The 14,481-nt window shown below is 38.9% G+C and overlaps 1 protein-coding gene across 12 annotated transcripts in view; it reads right to left on the bottom strand.

Moving 5' to 3' along the window:
* Positions 1-14,481, bottom strand: part of HDAC9 (histone deacetylase 9) — a 911,036-nt gene that overhangs the window by 365,427 nt on the left and 531,128 nt on the right. The window lies entirely within an intron of this gene.

The raw sequence follows: 14,481 nt of genomic DNA, 5'->3' as shown, positions 1-14,481 counted from the left end.
AAGAGATTTATCTAAGGAAAGGCACTAGTCAGGTGAAGGAAGCTGCAAGAGCCCCTCAGAGGGATGATCTGCAAGCAGATTGCTGCAGTTCATCTTCTGGATGGATGCTTGGTGAGCTGTAGAACTTTTCCCTCTCGCTACCCAAGCTTAGCTGGAAAAATTCATGGGAGCTAGCACATCAGAGTTGGTGGGCCAAGGACACGTATGTGTCAAGCAGACACCTCTGGGAGGCGTTCAGAAGTTCCTGTACATAAGAACCTCTGTGAGGAAGAGAGAAGAAAACCATATGGGATGTGTGGCCATGAGACAGGAACTGAGGGGCCATTCATGAAAGGTCCACCAGGGAGCACGTGACCACTGTCCAGGAAACGTCACATCAAAAGTCCCTGCTTACTAAGGAATGATTCTGCAACTTCCATAGCTTCTGGAAGTTTGATATGGGGAGTATTTAATAACCAAGAGGAAAGTGCAGATACCGCCCGCTAAGTAAAAGGAAAGCCCTTAGCGGTAAAAATAGGAAACGTCTATTGCTATTCCTCTCCTTCCCAGTCCCCATCCCAACATGGCCCCTCAGTACCTTGACTTCCTCACATCCAGTGGTCTTTTTCTCTGCTCTACCTCAGCACCCAAAGCTGTGATCATACCCTAGCCCTGGTCTTTAATGGTAGCTGTACACTTTCCTTAACTGGTTTCAAACATGACTTCCTTCTGGCTCATTCTCAGAATATTCTGACTCCAACCACTCCTCAGCTCCAGAGGGTCCTCTAAGTGATTGAGCCTAACACATTTTCGCTGCCCACCACTCCCCCTCACCACCCCACCCCCCTGCACATCCCTCCTTGCTGGACTAGGCTTCATTCTCTATCATTAAAAATCACCCTCTTGGGGCGCCTGGGTGGCTCAGTTGGTTAAGTGTCTGACTCATGATTTCGGCTCAGATCATGATCTCAGGGTCCTGGGATTATGCCCCACGTGGGGCTCCACCCTTAGAGGGAATCTGCTTGAGACACTCACTCTCCCTCTCTCCCTCTCTCCTTGCCCCTCCCCCTGCTCACTCTCTCTCAAATAAAGAAGTCTTTTTTTTTTTTTTTTTTTTTTTTATTCACTCCCTTACATTGTCTTCAACTCCCCTGTCCTTTTGAATATGGGTTTTACTGGAAAAGTAAGACTTCCAACCTTGGTTAATACCACATCTCTGCCAAACCCAAGCAGCTGAATAAGCTAGGAAACAAACGAATTACAATCATGCTGAATGTTTCTCCTCAGATTCATGAGCAAAACCCTCAAAAGGGCCCTCGGTGCTGTCTGGCAGTCCTACCACATTTCTCTAGTTAATTCACTCCCATTCTTTCACAATGACAATTTCAAACTACCTCCTCTCTCCTCCAGCCTCTAAAATCCAGACCTTTTCTTCACTCTCTGCTGATACCTGTGCTTATTATTTCACTGAGAAATAGAAGCCTCTGAAGGGAAACTCAACATCCTGCTACCATCGCATTTACCAAGCTGTCCCATTCTTCTGAACACGATGTCTATTCTTCTGAAAGCGATGTTTCACTCTTATCTCAGGCAATCCCTCGGCTTAGGGTCTGGATCCTATCCACTCCTGTAATGATCCACTCTGTCCTCCAACACACATTTCCCCTCTCTGCTGGAATATTCGTATGTGTGCATTTTCAAAATGATAATCCATCTTAAATAAAACCTCCCTTGCTCCCCCCACCAACACCATTATGTGCCTCCTTTCACAGCAAAACTCCTTGGGTTATCACTCTTTACTGTCTTCATTTCTCTTTGCCCATTCTCTTTAGAATTCATGCCAACAAGGCTTTCATCCACACTATTTGACTAAAATCTCTCCTGTTAAAGTCAGTAATGACTGCATTCATGCCAAATCCAGTGGCAATTTAATTAGGATATTAATAGGTGTCAGTGAGGGTAAAGCACCTCACAAAGGGCACCAAGACACAATCATAGCATCTTTGAAAGTAAGAGACTGATATCACTACAGCTAAAGACCAGACAAACTGTGCGCTAATTTCCTGGAATATAATTTCCCATAGATAGCAAATAGGTCCAAGAAAATCTCTAATAGTGACCAAATGCTGAGTGTTCACAGAATATATCATACATACATTTTAACAAAAAACCTTCTGAAATCTGACCTGTTAATGTATTTCTGAGGTCACAGACGTACCCAGAAATCTCATCATTTAGTCCATGAATCAGTTTTGGTCAGTATTTACAATCTCACTGACATAGATACATATATTAACAATTTTCAGTGTGCAATAAAGAAACAATGCCATTTGTTCTAGTCAGTTCCTTTGGCTTCCTCTACACTTGTGATGTAGTAAAGGAAACATGAGGGAGAAAAGTGCCAGAATGAATAACGCTATGATAACTGGGCAAGACGGCCAAATGGCAAAATGATCTTCCAACGGCAGAATTCCTTGATGGTTTGTAAAAGAAATGTTTCTTGACATAAAACAGTAACTTACAAGCGGAGATCATATACATATAAAATGTAGTCATTGGAAAATTTCTAGTAACATTCTTCAAACCCTTATTTTATAAAGAAGGAATTTCATGTCCAAGAGAAGCTGAGCCATCTCCAAAAAAAAAAAAAAAATAGAAACCTAGAACTGTTTTATACCCTTCCAGTTTGCATTCTACTCTGAAACAGCTATGTTCTGATGACAACTGAATTAATATAAATAATTCCAATGTCTCCCCGAGCTCCAAACTTGCATATTCAGCTGTGTCCTTAATAACATCTTCCCTTAGATCTAGAATACCTAATAGGTATCATAAATTTTAAATAGCTCAAAGAAAACCTTTATTCTCCTCTTACTGAAATGTATTGCTCACCTAATTTTCTCATCTGAGTGAACAGCAATACCCAATTGCGTGGGTCAAAAATCTAGGATTTGTCCTTGTTTCTCTCTCGATCATCTTTTTTGCTAAATACCTGAAAGCTTAATTGATGCTTAGTAACAGCGTGTTGACACTTTCCTTCCCAGGTTATGAAGCAAATGACAACGTCTACATGAACAATAACTACCACTTTTTCACCATCTCTGAAATAAAACATGCTCTTTTGCAAAGTTTCATAAAATACAAAAGTGATAAATGGGATCTCCTGGAGACAGTTTTGCAAAATACAAATGCAGAGAAGGAGTTAAATACCTGGAGTAAGGGTATTTGACTAAAGCTGTTTTTGTTTAAGCAAGCTAATTTGCCAGCGTGGAAAAATTAGCAATTAACATCAGCAAGAAAAATCTACAGACCAAAGTCACAGAAAACCTGCCTGCCAGGTTTAACTTATTTTAGATTTTTTAAATTAAAAAAAAAAAATTCCTTGATGTTGTTTTTGTAAGTTTCTGGCTATTTATGAAGACATTCAGGATTCCGATTGTGTTGTGTCGTATGCGTTTTTGAACTTCAAATGTGACCATTACAAAGATGGCATGGGCTAACCCTGTTCTAATTTGTACTGTCACTGAGTGGCCCCAGATGCAGGGAGGAGTTGTCTGCTTACTCTCAGTGGGGTAGCAGAGTCTCCCTGTGGTTGAACATCTGGAGGTGATCCCCCAGCAAAGTTGAGCGGCTGCCTTGCTGGCTACAAAACAAGACGAAACATCTGTGTGACAGATAAACGTGCGAGCCTGTGTGAATCTCAGCCGAGGGCCCATCTGTGAAACACCGTGTGTCATTCGTCTGACACCAGGTGAGTTACTCCGGTGGGGAACCCAGCTGAGAGTGCTTCTCCTTCTTCCCTTTCATCTGTGCTCTTCCTGGTCTGTCAGTGTTTCCCCGTGTTCTCCCTGCTATCGTACCAAACACTGAAGATCGGTGCCGGCGATCTACGACCGTTCTGGCCCTTGTAACACACACACTCTCCGCATTCACGCTGACGTTCTAAAGACCACATACAATAATTTATTGAAGTTTCTAACACCTTGAAGTGTTACGATTCCGTTCTTATCAATCCCTGCTAGGCTCGTAATTATGGCAAATCCCCTAATTTTGATGTTTTGTGTTCCATGTTAATATCATATATTCTACTGGTAAATGATTTAAAATTCATGAAATAATATTTAAAGGCTGTGCTGCTAACCTTTACACACGAGCACATTAAGCTCATCTCTGTGCAAGTCACACTGTTTGACAAAGTCTGGAAGTCAACATAAGTATAAGTGCTATCAAATAAAGTATCTTTCAATTCCACATTTTAAATCTTTCCCAAGAAGATCTTTCATGCCCCCACAAGTATCTTCAGATTTGGAATGGCAACTAAGAACAAGAGTGTATAAGGAGTAAATCTGTTTCTGATGGACATCTGGTTTTCTGAAATTGTCAACAACCCATTAAGCACAAGTGTTTGAATGTGATTATTAAACTATGCAAAGTGACCTTCAACCCAACTCATCACTTTCTTATTTTGCCGCAGATTTGAAGACAGATTTTACTTGGGGAATAGCACAAGTTTTTGTTCTTTTTTTTTTCCTCTTAAATAAATGCAAAATTCTTCTTTTGGAAAATGAAACCTTTCCCTTAAGCTCCAAGGAAACTAGATTTTAAAACAATGATAAAATTCTGTCTCAAATCACAAATAGATTAGGTATGTACCAACTGTTCTCAAAAACAACATGCAGAGCATGGAGGGCTTTCAAATCGAGAGGTCTACTTAGAGAAGAACTCTGCCTCAAGCCAAAATACTCCCATGCCATTTCGCTTCTGTGCATTTTAGGGAAATTGCCAGAAGAACCAAAACTAAATAACAAGAGAGAAATATTTTCTATTGGTTCATTATTCACACTAATTAAAAGTCTAAACTGAAAAACATCCCTTCTTACCAATACTGAAGAGATATAAAACTAATCTAGGAACAAAGTAAATTCTTAATAAAAATGTGTTTATCTGTATAACTTTCATGATTGTCTAAAACAATGCCTGCGATTAAAATATCCTTCTTCTGGTTTCCAAACATCCTCATAATTCAGTAACTTGAACGAGTGTTAACTTCTGGAAAGAATACTATAAATTTCCTCCTTCCAGTGTTTCCCATGAGTTTGAGAAAGTTACCCACCTACTCTTTCATTCATTAGACAATTTTTACTGAGCACTTATTATATGCCACACCCTTAGAAGAGCAGTCAGTTAGGCAACCCTCAGAGGAAGAGGCAGAAAATAAGCAACTCAAGATTGGAACTTAATGTGTAGGGAACAATGGGGAAAGGGCTGAGCGTCTGTCCTAGGGAAGGACCCTCGGAAGAGGTGAGGTTTGAGCTAAGAGAGACTCCAATACCAAGATGGAGTCATGAGAAGATCTGGAGGTTGAACATTCCATACAGAACAGTGGCTAACACAACTCCTGGGATGGAATGACATTCCCCACAGAATGGAGAGGAGGCCAGCGTGGCTGGAGGTCAGCAAGTAAGGGAAGGGAATAGGAGAGGAGGTCAGCGATGGGGGCGAGAGCCAGATCATGACATTCTTATAGGCCACAAAAAAGATGTTTGGATTTTATCCTATGTACAATAAAGAGCAACTGTGGAGTTTTAAGCAAGCTCTTTTTTTTTTTTTTTAAGATTTTATTTATTTGACAGAGCAAGAGAGCACAAGCAGGGGGAGCAGCAGAGGGAGAGGGAAAAGCAGACTCCCTGCTGAGCAGGGAGCCCAAAAAGGGACTCGATCCCAGGACCCGAGCTGAAGGCAGACGCATAACCATCTGAGGCACCCAGGCGCCCCTAAGCAAGCTCTTGACATGATTTGATTTGTATTTGTAAATGGTTACTCCGGCTGCTACAGAAGATTGGATTGAGGCAGGCAAAAGTAGAAACAGAAAGACCGACTTTCAGAACATAAAATCCCCAGCAAGAGAGTGTAACAAGACTTAACAAGAACACAAATGAGCTATTTTTCCTTCTTGTACAGCACTGTGTAATTTTATGTCTTTTTATTACATAATAGGATTTTCCCCTGATAATCTCCTTTCCAATCTTCAGGTGATAGTACACTTTCTTTCAAAGTTTTCTTTCTTCACTTTTTAAGGGTAATGTACAGAGGTACAGTTAAGGAAAGGCACCCTCGGTGATTTTGGACTGTGTCTCAGAATAGACAAGATCTCGGGGAGCCTGGGTGGCTCAGTCGTTAAGCGTCTGCCTTCAGCTCAGGTCATGATCCCAGGGTCCTGGGATCGAGCCCCACGTCGGGCTCCCTGCTCCGCGGGAAGCCTGCTTCTCCCTCTCCCATTCCCCCTGCTTGTGTTCCCTCTCTCGCTGTCTCTCTCTGTCAAATAAATAAATAAAATCTTTAAAAAAAAAAAAAAAGAATAGACAAGATCTCAAAGCCAATGATCTTCAAATCAATTGATTCATAAACATCTCCCTTTCTCCCCATTGATCAACCCCTGCTTTGGTAGGCACACAAGCCCTATTTAAAATGGATGACCAAGAGTAAAACCCAGAAAATAACTGCCACATGGAAATGTGGGCCCCAGTGTAGCCAGATTTTCAATTTTTCAGAGAATGCCAGAAATCCAGGTTTGTATTTGAAATCTTTCTATTTTTAAAGATTGACCAATAATTGAAATACTTGTTAAGATACTAGGCAGGCCAACGACTGCAGTTCAATGGAATGGATCCAGTCCACAGAGTGTCCGCCTACGACCTCTGAAAATAATCCCTTATGGCCCTTCTTACTTAAACATTCTAGGGCTTAGATCATTTAGAGCTGATGTCTGCCTGCTCTTAAAATATACCATCCTTCATACTTGTGAGTTGTTTTATGTTCCCTACATGGTCAAAAATTCATCTACTTTGCCAGGGTTTGGAGGTAGGGGTAGGGATCGACTACAAAGGAGCAACACAAGGCCAAGTTTGGAAGTTGAGAGAACTGTTCTATATCTTAACTGTGGTAATTATGTGACGATAGGCATTTGTGAAAACTCACTGAATTGTAAACAAAATGAATACATTTTGCTGTAATTATACCTCACTAAATAATTCAATAATTAACCATAACACTGGTCTAAAGAGAAAACAAGGTCTGCTTCATGATGAATACAAAGGCTCAAGCTGGAACAAAATTTAGTGGTTTGGTTTACAACAAAGTAGCTTGATGCAAGATTGAGGCAAGTAGGAAATGTGTTATCTTGGAAATATTTTAGCACTTCAAGACAACCAACCATTTTCATTAACAGAATAAGGAAAATAAACTATTAGTGCTCAGAAGAATAGAAATACTGCATTAGAGTTCGGTAGTGCTTACCGTGTTCACAAAGCACTTTCAGTACATCCTTTCATGTATTCCTCACTATAAACCTTTAAACGTGCAGATTAGAGAATTACTGGATGAGGAGGTTCAATACTTTGTCCAAAGTTGCAAAACTAATAAATAATTCTGCAGGACATCATACACTTCTCTCAGAAAGGTTATCAAGCATTCTAGATGCTGCACTTCATATGAGCTATTCATTATATAGAACTTTCTTTGACTAGAATGATCGGTTTGCAGGTCTATGGGTCATTCAAGGGAAAGAACATGCCTTCCTTATTTTCATTTTCAGCATGCAGCATAATGGTTGCTAATAAATCTTTGTGGAACACCATCAACGACTCCATGCCAGGAAATTATTTTTTAGAAGTGAGTTTTTATTGTTGGTTGATACAACTAAGTTGATAGCAAGAGAGTAAGGATGCACTTAGGATATGGGAGCTTAGCCCTGGATGCAGTTCTGCCTGAAGGAATGGGAATACTCTGGGATCGTATGACATTTCAGGGTCACTCTAATCCCTCAGATTTCATAAGTATTTAGAGAAAGGGCAGAAAGATACAGGGGAAGAAAACTAAAATCAGGAATTTATAAGCAACCAAAATCTGTAACAAAGAGACTGCCACACATTGGTGGTTTTCATGTCCACAAATCACTTAGCTTTATTAAAAATTCCTTAGTAAGACTTAATTATTTCATCCTGTCAAATGAAACTATTTGTCAAGGTTGAGAAACAACCAAATTATTTAGCTTCCCTCTCCCTTTGAACAGCCTGGAATCAACATCAGTCAAACTACTCACATGGTTTAATTCCCCAGAGATTTTTCTTTCCCCTATTTTCTTACCTCGTAGTCATGTCCAACTATTGTTTTTCTCATTCAGTAAAAGCGTCTCTGACTAGATGAACAATGTAGAGTGAAAAGGAAAGGTCGAGGTCCTTCCCTTGGTCTTCAAATTATGAAAGCAGCACTGGGAACGTTTATGAATGTTACACATTAATCCACTGAAATGGTCATTTAGTTTCTTTTACAAACACAGGATTTCATCACATCTAATAATAAAGCAACAAGCCATTTTCTGTATATTATAAACCATCCACTTGTAATTCTGTAGTGAAATGCTTCTATATGAATTCTCTGTGATGAGGTAAGCTGGTATGGCAGTAAGTGGGTTTTTTTTTTTGAAGCTCGGCACATACCTACACGGATCTATTTACATTGGGCTAATCATGTCGAAATAACATCTATTTAAGGGCAAAGTCAGAGTTTCTTCTATAAACCTCTATAGATAGATAAATAATCTAGGGGGCTTTTTACTGTTATAAAATTAAGACTGCCTTTCGGTGCCTGCTAAAGTTTTTGGACATACTATCCATCTAATGGGCAAAATGTAATCCTAAATTGTTGATTAAAGACTCTGCCTGGAAACATACTGTCAAATGGAGAGAGAGAAATTAAACTTGACAACAGTAATGCCTACTTTCCTAAATGAAAGCCCAGTTCAAGTTTCTACTCATCCATTTTTCAAAACTTAAAACAAGGCATTTTCCAACCACCCATAGATGAGATGCCAAATTTGCATTTCAGTTGAACTTGATGCATCGTCAGTAGACTTTCAGCATCAGGCTCGCTCAGAGCTCTTATGAGAAGATGTTTGCCCAATCTAAAAAAAAGTAACAATTTTACAACATCAGGGCCTGGCCGTACCGCACCCACACCACACTGTTGGAAAGCTTTACGATCCAGTAGCTCTCTGAATGTCCCACCACCAGATTCACAGAGAGAGGTTTCCAAGTTAGTAACTGGATGGAGGGCAATGCGTGAAAAGTTGAGAAGTAGGGTCAGCAAAAGGAATTTCTTCATCTTGGCAAATCCAAACCAATACCAAAAATAAGTAAAGACATAAAATAAGATCATCCTCCTTTTCTGTTTGTTTGCCTTGCCTTTAATTGTAAGTTTCTACTTTTTGGCAAAAATAAAATTAGGAAAATGTTGTCTTGGGCTCCTCTTAGCTGGCTCAGTTGGTAGAGCATTCACAACTGTTGATCATGCAACTCTTCATCTTGGGGTAGTGAATTCGAGCCCCACGTTTGGTGTGGAGCTTACTTAAAAATTTATTAAAAAAAAAAAAGGAAAATCTTGCCTCCTGCTCAGTGATAAAAACAACACTAAATTCCTAAGTGCACGTTTAGGTTCAGGACAGGTTTCTGTGTCATTCAACTTATGTCGGAATTCCAGCTCTGTCAACTGCTAGCCCTGTCATGTTGGTCTACCTACTCAAGCCCTTTAAAATTAAATTTAGTAGGTTGCCTGGGTGGCTCAGTCAGTAAAGTGTCTGCCTTAGGCTCAGGTCATGATCTCAGGGTCCTGGGATTGAATCCTGCAGTGGAGGGGGGGGGGCTCCCTGCTCAGTGGGGAGCCTGCTTCTCCCTCTCCCTCTGTTTCTCCCCCCTGCTCCTGCTGTCAAATAAATAAAATCTTTAAAAATAAATAATATTAAATTAAATTCAGTGATATTAAAAAGAGTGAGTGAAATTTGAGAAGATAATATACATAAGAAGGTTAGCATTGTGTCCCAGTTTACAGTGGATCCTCCTTATAAAAGGGAGCTGGTATAATGTGAAAGATCCTATCCCTAAGGTACCTATGGAGAAGGTGTGGGGAGGATGCACAGTGCCTAAAAAAAGGGGAGGGGAAGATACGCTCGGAGTAACAGGTGCAGCAAAAGCAAAGATTGGTTCATTGTCCTCCTCTAATCTTACTTAAAATGTTAATCTTCCCAGAAGGAAGCCATGGGTATAATTACCTTGATTAAAATAAAGCTAATACAAAGTGTTTCCTTGCTGTTTGATAATAGGAAGTGTGACTTACAAAATGTAAACTTTCTGGAATGCTACATCTCTACAGTTGTTGTTCTTCAAATAAATCTCCTTGGGAAAATATACACTTGGCTCAATAGTGCACAAAATAGTTCTATTTTAGAACTGCCTTCAGGGATATTTTATAAGGAAAAAAATAACACACACACACACACACACACACACACACACACACACATGCATGCTATGTTTGTGTGTAACCACAGGCAAAAAAGAATATAGTCCCCTGGGTTGCTGTGGATGGATGATCGGAGACAAGGAGTGGATATGAATCATGAGGGGTTATGAAGAATATGTAACATTGATGTTAGAAAATTATCTCAAGAAAAAGAATAGATACTACTCAAGTAAAGGGGTCAAATTCTCTTCCAAAAAGTAATGAAAACTCCCCATTTGCTCCATTCCAGCATTTGAGCAGAATTATATTCATGCCTTGCTTGTCAGACATAATATCTACCTGTTTTAATAAGGGCAATGCAGGACATCTGCTTGGCCTCCCCTTTACTAATCTCGTCTTAGATATATTTTTATTATGATAAAATAGCACTCATGTCAAAATGCCTAAGTATCATAGTAATAAATATATAATAAATACTTATATCTACAGTGAACCTTGACATATATAAGATATCATCGCATGATTTATGTGGGTTTTTAAAAAAAGTGTTGGCTGGTATCCAGTCAAAGGAATGCATAAGATATTTATCACAGAGCATATTACAAAGGGAGGGAGAAAGAAAGAAAGAAAGAAAGAAAGAAAGAAAGAAAGAAAGAAAGAAAGAAAGAAAGAAAGAAAGGAAAGAAAAAGAGAAAGAGAAAGAGAGAAAGAGCAGGAGGGAGGGAGGGAAGGAGGAAGGAAGAAAGGAAGATATAAAAAGGACAAGATAACCCAGAGAGGTAACTAAACAAGTCTCAAGTCTTAACTTCCTCAAATAAAACAATTTCCTTCCTCATGTTCCCTATCCTAGTACTTAATACATTATGTTGTATTACTGTTTACTGAATATTTCACTCCCCTGCTCCCCACACTGTAAGCTCCATGAGGACTATGAATGTCATTTTCTTAGTGCCTAAGATAGCGTCTGCACAAAGCAAGAATTCAATGAGTTGTTAAATGGATAAATGCATAATAAATTAGTATTTCATTCAAATAAGTACTGAAGAAGTTTCTTAAAATTTCTGCTCATGTGGATTTGATAGAATGAATACGAAAAACATAGGTACTAGAAAAATTCTAGTTAAAATAGAAATTATTTAGTGTGCATCAATGCTATTCTATTAATACTGTAACAAATAATTTAAAGAATAATGTTGTCATTGGGTAGGGGGCAGAGGTCCATGTGAAATTATCTCACAACAAAAATGCATGAAGACACTCAGGAAAATTTCTGTAGTATCATTCAGATAGTGATACAACTAGAGATTTGCCCTTCTATTAACTATGCAGTACTTGGAATACTCCTTCAAAAATCATAAAAATGGTCGAGAAACTGCTGTGTGTTTTGCTTTCATTAATCATAGTCTTATTTTACCAGAAAATCTGTTGCAATATTTAAACTTAAAATGAGCCCAGAAGAAAATTCCCAATACCCTCTTACTTTTTCATTTGCCATTTTGTATTTATGGGGAAAATTCTACTTTAGAAACCATTTCATCTTCCAATAAAAAAAAAAAAAAAAGATAACCAGGAAAAGCAACAGTCTTCTTTTGATGCTAGTATAAATAAACTCTTGGTTTTTTTTGAAAAGGCTCACAAGTCATCACTGCAAGAATGTACCATACGTTAGCAACAGAAATTGTTTAATGCATTTCTGAATATTTTAAATGTCTCAAAAAAGCAAAAGAACAAATAATGCAAGCCATGACTTTCTTATGGCTAAACTTCTCAAAATACTTTCAGTGAAAATCGAATATTCAAACTGATGGAGCAGAGAGACAAATCATTCTAACGGGTTTTCCACTCACCTTTCTAGCTTGCCCCACTGTGTAGATATAACAATACAAATACTATGTAAACCCATTCCAGGGATATTTCTGCGAAGCTATTAAGGACTTACAACCTAACTGCATGAGACAAAATAACTCTTATGACACACAAATTTCCCATGTAAATGTCATTAAAGTAATAAGCAATGGGTAGGTAAATTATTTAGTATGGTAAATAATATTTATATTGTAGAGTTACAATAAGCAGGAATGACTGCTTTCAGAAATGCATTCAAATAATAGCAAGATATGAGAAAGTTTACAAAATTTAGTTAAGTCAATTCTTGTATAAACTCTGCTCTGAAAAGTACAGCTTTGCTTTTAATTCTTCTAAGGATTATTAGCAATTCAATCAAATCATTAAAAATTTCATAGCAGGAAGGACAACCATATTTCATAGGATGTAGGTTTAGGGATAAATCTACTTGTTTTTTCCTTCATTGTCACTGCATTTTTTTGCTTCTCTAAATCTTAAAAAAGAACCATAAAAAAAGTTGAGGGAGCAAAATGAAAGGACATTTTCAAATATGTTATCTGCATACCCGTGTCTCTATGTGAGCATCTATTTCCTGCTATAATAAGTCGCTCAAGAGCAGGGACCATGTTTTTATGATACCAGCTATTTGGCTCTAGTTTGAAATGATTCGATACAGATTCATCCGTTATACCAAGAAAAAAATGACATAAATTAAAGTTTCTGTGGTTATTTCTCATTAATGGACATTCAAAATGGTTACAGTGTACATAAATAGATGATTATACAGAAACTCATTGGTTTCTGGCATCTAAGTTAGGGCCCTCACATAACGTGAAACAAATGTTTTCATCACCTCATGGGCAAGGGTGAGCAGTAGCAATTCATTTCTTGACGGTTCTATTGTGAATACTTCAGAATAGGACAGAGATTCAATATTTTCTTTAATAAGATTCTTCTCTGTTCCTTCAGACAATTGAGGGCAGGTGAAATATTTTCAAAATCTGGAGAATACCCAATGTGCATATACCATTGGATCAAACATATGGAATACATACTTGGAGAAAAGCCAACTGGAGACCTGCTTGAGTAATCTAAACACCCAAGCTGAGAGGGGTTAATATATAAAGATCAGCTTTATACTTTGAAGTTTTCTGGACTTCATTTTGCCTAATTAAGACAAGATTTAATAATCAAACCACTGTACAAACATGTACCTGAAAGTATACGTTTGTTTCTAATTTTGGGAAGAATTCTTAACAGATTCCAAGGAATCAGCTCCACATGGGAGAAGGTCTCTGATAAGATTTGCTTTTCTCATTGCTCAATGCAAATGCCTGCTTTTCATCTTGGTTTCTTCCATGTGACTGAGGTTAGCATCCGCCTGTCAAAATCTCAAGTGTGATACTAAAATATAAAGATTCTGTTATTAGTATACCACTGAGTCTGAAACACTGGCATCTCTAGGTCATAAAAAATGTATTCCAAAATACTCTTAGAAGTATTCATAGGAATCTAATGAACTTAATTCCAGATCAAAATATTATGAGGCAATGGGGTACGTGGGTGGCTCAGTCAGTTCAGCATCTGACTGTTGATTTCAGCACAGGTCATGATCTCAGGGTCGTGAGATCGAGCCCTGGATGGGGCTCTGCACTGGGTGTGGAGCCTACTTAAGATTCTCTCTCTCCCTCTCCCTCTGCCCTTCCCCCACTCATGCTCCCTTGCTCGCTCTCTCTCTTAAAAAAACAAGCAAAAAACCCAAACCAAACCAAACCAAAACATTATGAGGCAAAAAGTAGGATTTCCAATCTTTCTTCCTTCATAAATTTTTCACATTAGTCACTGGACAATTTTTCAAGAATACGTAGTAGTTTTAAGTAGTGCTGAGAGACCACAAAACAAACAAACTGAACTCTACCATAATATAGTAAACATATGCAGGGCCACATTCAGGTCAACGAGTACCAGGCCACTCCACAAGAAGAAAGTGGGTCTCCTCCAGTGAGACTGCTTTGGTACAAAATAATTTGATAAATTTAGGGAAATGCTGTAGCAATACCAGCTCAATCTGATGATATATAAAGAGCATGCAGCAGCGTGGACTACAGTGTGCAGTATAGTGAGAGATGGAAGGAAAGGCAGTGGCCACAGCCGTCCATCCCCAGCGCCCACTTCCCATCCCTCCCCCACCCCCACATCATCTTTGCAGGCAGCAAAGGGCTGGGCTGGAAGGATTTCTGTTCAGTAGTATGGTCTTCAGCCCGTGCTCCCTTCCTAGCTCTGCCCTGTGAAGGTGGGGGCCAAAGAGAAGAGAAAAACTTTGCCCTGCCCTCAAGAAAGTGAGTACACGATGAAGAACCC

This window comes from Halichoerus grypus, chromosome 12 (genome assembly GCF_964656455.1).
Source record: "Halichoerus grypus chromosome 12, mHalGry1.hap1.1, whole genome shotgun sequence".
Lineage (NCBI taxonomy): Eukaryota > Metazoa > Chordata > Mammalia > Carnivora > Phocidae > Halichoerus > Halichoerus grypus.
Note: the sequence above shows the minus strand (reverse complement) of the source record. Positions and strands in the feature narration are given on the sequence as shown.